Raw genomic sequence first — 7,699 nt, 5'->3', positions numbered from 1 at the left:
CAACCAACGGTGGAAAAAAATTCCCATTTCATCCTATGGTCCCAATTGTTGAATAGACTATAAAAAAAATTCTGGAAATCATGAGGAAAATGGCAAAATATCTGAAAATTACATGAAAAAAACAGAAAAAAATCTAGATAAATAAAAAAATATAGAACAAAGTATGAAAATCAGAAAATTGAATGAAATTGCATGGAAAAAACAGAATATATAAAAAAAAGAAAATCACAAAACAAACTGATAAAAAGCCATAGAAGAAAATGCTTTAGGGTTCGTTAAAAGAGGAGAGAATTTTTATGATATAGTGCATTGCGATGCACCATATCAATTCAAATATAATACACGTTGGATGCCACGTCACTGGCACATCATGTTACCATTAATAGCAACATGCTCCAAAATGAGAAGACTATGCCTTCCCAATTTCCAAGACGTGATTTGGGGCAACATTTTCTTTGAAAAAATGGTTCCGAACATGTCACCATTTTCTGGAGCTGTGATTTTTCAACGTGGCACTGATGTGTCGCCATTTTCTGGAGCAACGGCATCAATGCCAAGCATCGCCTTAAATGCTCAGAAATATAATCATTTTATAGGACAATATCTAAAAAGAGAAGGCAACAAATATCATGTAAAAGGGTGTGAAATAGCCAATCTAACACTAGAAAGTGTAGTTTGTGCTTCTAGTTTCTCAAGTGTACTTAACTGATCAACCAAATATGCATGCATGCATGTATGTATGTATATATATGCGCATGTATATGTATGTATGTATGTATGTATATATGCATGTATGCATGTGTAATATTAGATATATACATGTCCTACAACTAAATATATATGCACATATTTTTTTGAAAGCACAATATATACATACATGCATACAAATACATACACATTCAATTATAAAAGGTATATAAGATCAAATTAGGTTAGGATTGTCCAAAGCATCAATCCTAATTGTGTCATTGTGTACATGTAGAATGAATTGAATAGTTGGGTCATTTAGGCTGCATTTGGCATTCCTTATTCTAAGGATTTATCTCCTTGCTACAGTTAAAAATTCAGTGTTCATAGGAGCATTAACTGCAAAAAGGAAATAAGTCCTTAAAATAAGGAATGCCAAATGCAACCTTAGTGAGCTTCTTAAATGATCAAAATTATTACATTATTACATGTAACAAATAATAGCAAGGTTTTAAAAACTGACCAGGAAATGGAACCACTCTGGCCACCGGTTTTTTTGTCAACGGTTCGACCGTCCGAGTCAAACAGTTGAAGTGGTCTGATTAGATTAGAAAATTAGGGCTTTATATTTAATCTTTTATAAGAAAGAAACTCAGAAAGAGATGTGATTGTCGGCTGATAAAGAAAAAAAGAGAGAAAAAGAGAAGAAAAAGGAAAAAAAAATGAAGGATGGAAGAAGGAGGGAGAGGGAAGAAGAAGGAAGGGGAAGAAGAGCATCCGACGTTCACTGGCAACGACAACAATGGCGTCAACGATGACAACAGAGGCGGCAACAGAAGCAGCAGTGCCAGAAACTTCAGATCTTTCTGAGATCTCAAATTTGAGTCTCAAATCTGCAATATTTCTATTCTCTCTCTCTCTGGGATCTAATCTTAGATCTGAGTCTCCATCTCTCCCCATCTCTCAATCTCTTTCATCCTATAAAAATGCAAACCACTGTTGGGTCAAATAAGTCAAGGTTCGATCATCCAAGTTAGTAGTTCTTTGACCAAATCAATGTTTTTCTGACCCAAAAATGAATCAAAAGTGAAACGGAATTAATTGCCTAAACGATTTTCGGGCTGAACGGTCCAACCATCCGCATCGAAAACGTTGAATAATAGGATCAGAGCCTTTAACTTCCTCTCTCCATAATTAATGGAACAAAATTTAGGCCAAAACGCTTTTGTTACATGTACAAAATAATCGTACTTTATATATTAAAAAGTAACTTTGAAACGCTGATATTGTTATATATGTATATTGCCTGTGAAAACATCAATATAATTATGTGATTGATACAGGTTGAATCTTATTTTAAGATTCCTAACGTGAACCCAAGTGTGATGGCCGGCCCAATTTTCGAGACCTTCCACATGTATTTTATGTCCACATTGCTCAATATGTCAGTTTTTAAGTTCAAATTCCCTTCTTACCCATGTTAATTAATGCGGCCTCAACTCCATATAATCTCTTGCTAATATATTTATTAATACCCTAACAAATAGGTGCGGATATGCTGGTAACAAACAACATCAGAGTTTTGTGCCACACTCAAAATTAAAAAAAAGGGATAATAGTATATAAGGGTAATTTTTGAACCTTAATATCACTAAAAGTAATATTTTTAAAAAAAATTCAAAAATATAATAACTTTTGAAAAATAATATCAATAAAGGGCAGAATCATTATTCATCTTCTTCCTCCTGCAGTTTATTCATCAGCATCGCTGCTCACCACTGCCCGCCGCCGCCTCCGGCAACACCTCCGCCTCCGCTTTCAGCAACGTTGCCAAAGGTGGGAGGAGGTGGCGCTGGTGGTTTCTCTGCCCAAGCCACCACCTCCGCCCACCAGTGCCGCTGTCGCCTCTGTCTCCACCCACCTCAGGCAATATTTCCGGAGGCGGAGGTGGAGGTGGCGGCGTTGGGCAGAAAAATAACCACCAGTGCCACCGCCGCCGCCTCTGCTCAGACCACCTCCGACAATGTTGCCGAAGGTGGAGGAGAAGGAGGGCAGAGATAGGCAGAGGCATTGCTAGAAGTGGCGGGCGACAACAAACAGCGGTGCTGGTGAATAGACTGCAAGAAGAAGAAAATGAACAATGATTCTGCCCTTTATTGATATTATTTTTCAAAAATTACCCTATTTTTTATTTTTTTAAAATATTAATTTTACTGATATTAGGGCCCAAAAGTTTCCCTTCTATGCTATTATGTGCAAAAATTCATATTACTCATGTATTTTGGACAGATCGGACACAAACCTATGATGCGCCTAAATTTTTTGTTACCAGTAGATCAAGACTCTTAACCAACTCTAGATGTTGGTCACTTAGTTGGTTCGTTGGGGGTTATAAGTGTGGTGCTGCCCTACTCAAAACGGCCCTATGGGCTATGATCCTTTTTAAAGCCCATTAATACCCGTTTTTTAGGCCCTATTAAAAGCTCCCTCTCTCTTATTTAAGGTCGACTATAATCTATGACTCTAGAGAGATGCCAACGAATCGGGTGGCAGATTCAAAGATCTGCGATTTGATAGGCCTTGATCTGAATTAAAATCCTATCGGAAATTCAGATTTTCGCTTCTGTTCCGATTCGACTTGTCTTCTTTAAAATTAATAAATTATTAAAAGAAAAATAAAATATACTAATTTAAATAAAGAAAAAAATAAAAAAATACAAATATTTTTTAATTATTTTTATCATATATATACATTTTTATAAAAAATTAAATAATATAACAACTTTTTTTTAAAATAAAATATAAACAATATATTTATAAATAAATAAACAATATATATATAATATAAATAACATTTATATAAATAAATATATAACATATATCGGATTAGATCGGATCATGATCTAATCCATTTTAAGGCCCTATTAATTAAGGGTAAATTTATAATGCCAGAAAAATATAAATTTAACTAATAAAGGAAAAGAAAAACTTTAACCACTTGGGTATCCACGTAAACTTGGATGAATGACAGGCAATATTACCACTGAATATATATCAGTTCATTGGTTATTAGTATTTTTGGGTTCAATACCTTTTTGGTAACCAATCAGCTGGAATTCAATAAAATTCACTGGAGATGGGGTCTCAAATTGATTGGCAAAATTGAAAAAGTTGTAACCAATCAGTTGCTATTCATCACAGATATTGCCATAAAAAGTATACGATATTAGATTTCCGCTAGTGTATTCATGTGTCTCGATCCTATTTATACCTTTTTTTTTAAAAAAAAAAAGGAAAAACACTTTTATTAACTCATACATAACCCTTACAAATAGCAGTACAACACCCAACAAGCACTACGAGTACAACTTCAGCAACAGAAGAACGATTGGACTCATGGCCATTCTCCATACTTTCATCCTGAACTTTGTACTCTTCTCTTCTGTTCTTTTGCCTCTCTCTTGCTGTTGGTATAAAGTCAAGGCCCATGGAGGGGAGTCAGTAGAGATTGCAGTTGATTCGTTGCTACCAGCAACAAATTGTATATCATCCTCAAAAGGTATAAAATAATTTCCTTTCTTCTTGTTCAGGTACTATGTTTGGGAAACCCAAACAATTTATTCTCCCATTCTCGTCGTCTTAATTAAATAGATTTTCTTATTCTTGCAGTTTTAATTTTCCTATATATTAGTAACCCATCTCTGCATTGGAGTGGCTTCTGGGTTTATGGGGTGGGCTCCGCCCGAACAGCCCATAAGCTATGTTTGGTGAAAACGCCCGAATAGCCCATGGGGAATGTGACTTATAGACTGCGAGATACCCCTAATTAATCCCCCAAATTATGTAAGAATGTTGTATACTATAGCCGTGTTTGAGTATTTTTTGGCCTAATTGGCTTCTAACTTTCTAAGAGAGACTTGAAAAAGTGTTCTTTTAGTATTTGGCTGGTCACTAGTTTTTTTTTTTTTTTTTCAAAATAACTTTTTACAAATGTAAAAAGTTAAAAGTAGCATTTTTCTGCTTTTCTAAATGGGCTTTAATTTAATAAAAAATGCCCTTTTCATGCTTTTTCGCCAAATAATTTTCTAATTGACTTTTGGCTGCTCTAAATGAAAAGCACCAAGGTTTTTAAAACCGGACTCTGGGTTCAGTTCTCGGGTTGAACGGTCTGACCATCCGGTCTGAATGGATGGTCCATTTTAACAAAAAATTAAAATTTTAAAAAATTAAAAAACGGCCAAAAATCATTCCTAAGTCAAACGGTTTGATAGTTTGACCGCCTGAATCAGCAATTTACTGATCAAATCAACGATTTTTGGCCAAATAACGGTTTTGGGGTAAAATGGGTGTTTTCCAGTCCGGTCCTTTGAAAACATTGAAAAGCACAAAAAAAAAACCCATTAATGAACACTCCCAATCGCGGAATATATCCTCAATTTAACGGGCACGTGCTCATTGTCTGCCCAGCACCAAAAAGTTAAAGAAAAAATAGAGAAAACAAAGAGACGATAAAGATCAATGGATTCTAATTTCTAAATCTTCCCTCTAAAAAGAATTAAATGCAACGTATGAAATTTAACAATTAAGAACCATAAGCAGATGCCGTATGGCTATATGTTCATCCCATTATTATATTTCTATTGTGGGGAGAGAGGAATACTCAGAATCAGAATTAATGTAAGATGTTTGATCTCCACAATTTCAGGTTTCGACCATCACAAAAGGCTGCAATTAGTAGACATGAATGGACCCTGTTCACCACTAGGGAAGACAGCTCTTAGCCCGGAGGAAATCCTCCACAAAGACCAACTCCGAGTTCGTTCTATTCATTCAATGATTAACAAACAAGTCCGAGATTCCAAGGCAAAAATTCCAACCAGTTCCGGTCGCCCTTTTGATAGTAGAAACTACGTTGTCAATATCGGAATTGGCACACCTCAGAAAAAGTTTTGGGTGACGATGGACACTGGAAGCAGCTTGACTTGGATCCTATGCCAACCATGTCCTAACTGCAGAGGACCCATCTTCTTCCCTTCCCAATCATCCTCTTATTCCAACGTTGCCTGTGGGTCAGCAGAGTGTTCTCAAGTCTACAGCGCCACACACTACTCTCCAAGATGCAGCATCGCCTGTGTTTATGAAACTCAGTATACTGATCGAGACTTCTCCATCGGCCTCTTCGTACGTGAAACACTCAGACTAACACCCTCAGATGTCTTCCCTGGTTTTAAGTTTGGGTGTGGCCACAATGTCAGTTTACAAGATTCCACATCTGGGCTTCTTGGTTTAGGGCCTCAACCAATCTCTCTGGTGTCTCAGACGGCAACTAAATTTGGAAAAGTTTTCTCTTATTGCCTGCCGCGCTCAGAAAACTCAAATGGGTTCTTGGCATTTGGCAACCAGACAGGCGCCACCTCCTCTGCCGTGAAGTACACACAGTTGATAATAAACCCTAGGAATTTAGACTTCTATTTCGTTCCATTAATAGGAATAAGCGTCAATGGGCAGAGACTGGCCATTCCACCTTCAACGTTTTCGAATCCTGGAACTGTGATAGACTCAGGCACAGTCATCAGTCGTCTACCGCCTTTAGCCTACCGAACCCTTCGGAATGTGTTTAATGCAGCAATGTCACACTATCCATCTGCACCAGGAATAGGACCTTTCGATGCATGCTATGACTTCAGCAGGAACGAGACAGTGATGGTTCCGTCCATCGTTTTGCATTTTGGAGGAGGTGCTGACATCCAGTTGGATTCACATTCCGGGATTCTTGTTAATGCACGGCTATCTCAGCCATCTCAGTTTTGTTTGGCTTTCTTTCCAAACGATAATGTGAGACAAAAAGGAATCCTTGGCAACATGCAACAGAGGACATATGAGGTGATTTATGATCTGCCTCGAGGAAGGTTAGGGTTTCGCAGTGTTGGGACGACTTGCTAGTGAAATCCATCTTAGCAGAGAGAAAGAGAGATGAAAAAGAAAGTTAAAAATAAATCAATAATGGTGCATACAGCTTATATTTGAGTAGAGAAATGTATTTATATATTCCTGAAATTGGTGCATACAGCATATATTAATTTATTAATTCGAGTGCCAATGCAAGTGATTTGCAGAACCATGGTGTCCCAAGCTCCACAATTCTCATCTTGATGGTTTTCAATTTGGATATAAATAACTGATATATGCAAAAGAAGTTTCCTTTGATGGGAAAAAAAAAAATATATATATATATATATATATATTATAACAAAGATGAGTACATAATATCCAAGTTTAACACAGCTCCTTGAACACAATCCATTATTAATGTGCTTAAACACAATCCATCAAAATGAATATTGATGAAGAATGTCTTATATTACAACAAAAGACAAGAATACACCACCAATAGGAAGGAATTAATGGGGTTAATTGTTCTGTACTCTGTAGGCTTTACTTTAGCAGCAACAATCGTAAATTAGCTATTTCAATGCTAGCTAGGATTTTACAATTCAGAACCTATTTCATTTAAAAATGGAACCCACACTATTGAAAGTTTTTATATATTATAATATTGCCACATGTCTTTTGAAGTGAGCATTTTTTAATAGGTAGTACATGTCTAAAATTAGCATATTTTTTGTTTTTTTTTTTTGAGAGTGGGGTTTAAAAAGTATTAACAGACAGGCTCAATGCAGATTTCTGATTTTTAATACAGAGTTATAGACATTTAAAATATCAATTAGCATTAATTCGGAACCAGCACCTACCCCAACAATACTTTGGGCCTATAAATAAACTTTTTGTTGAGAATGGGTTGGTACATATCTATAAAGAACTATTTTATTTGAGAGTGGCGCATCCACAAGTTTTTTATTTACGTTTTCTTTAAAAAATAGATTGTCAAGTATTTGAAGTAAAATATTTAACAAAAAAAAGTATTTGAAGAAAAAGCTCTCTAGCCAAGTATTTCACGGGGGATGGTTTTGATTGTTCAAAAGTTCTTTTAATATATAGACTTTAGTTTAAG

The 7,699-nt window shown here is 35.9% G+C and overlaps 1 pseudogene; it reads left to right on the top strand.

Annotated features, from left to right (window-relative positions):
- Window positions 1–5,286: 5,286 nt before the first annotated feature.
- LOC104604076 (aspartyl protease family protein At5g10770 pseudogene) lies at window positions 5,287–6,630 on the top strand (annotated as a pseudogene).
- The last annotated feature ends 1,069 nt before the right edge of the window (window positions 6,631–7,699 follow it).

This window comes from Nelumbo nucifera, chromosome 3 (assembly GCF_055504915.1).
Source record: "Nelumbo nucifera cultivar China Antique chromosome 3, China Antique-T2T, whole genome shotgun sequence".
In the NCBI taxonomy this organism is placed as follows: Eukaryota; Viridiplantae; Streptophyta; class Magnoliopsida; order Proteales; family Nelumbonaceae; genus Nelumbo; species Nelumbo nucifera.
The sequence above is the reverse complement of the archived record's forward strand: the minus strand, read 5'-3'. Positions and strand labels throughout refer to the sequence as shown.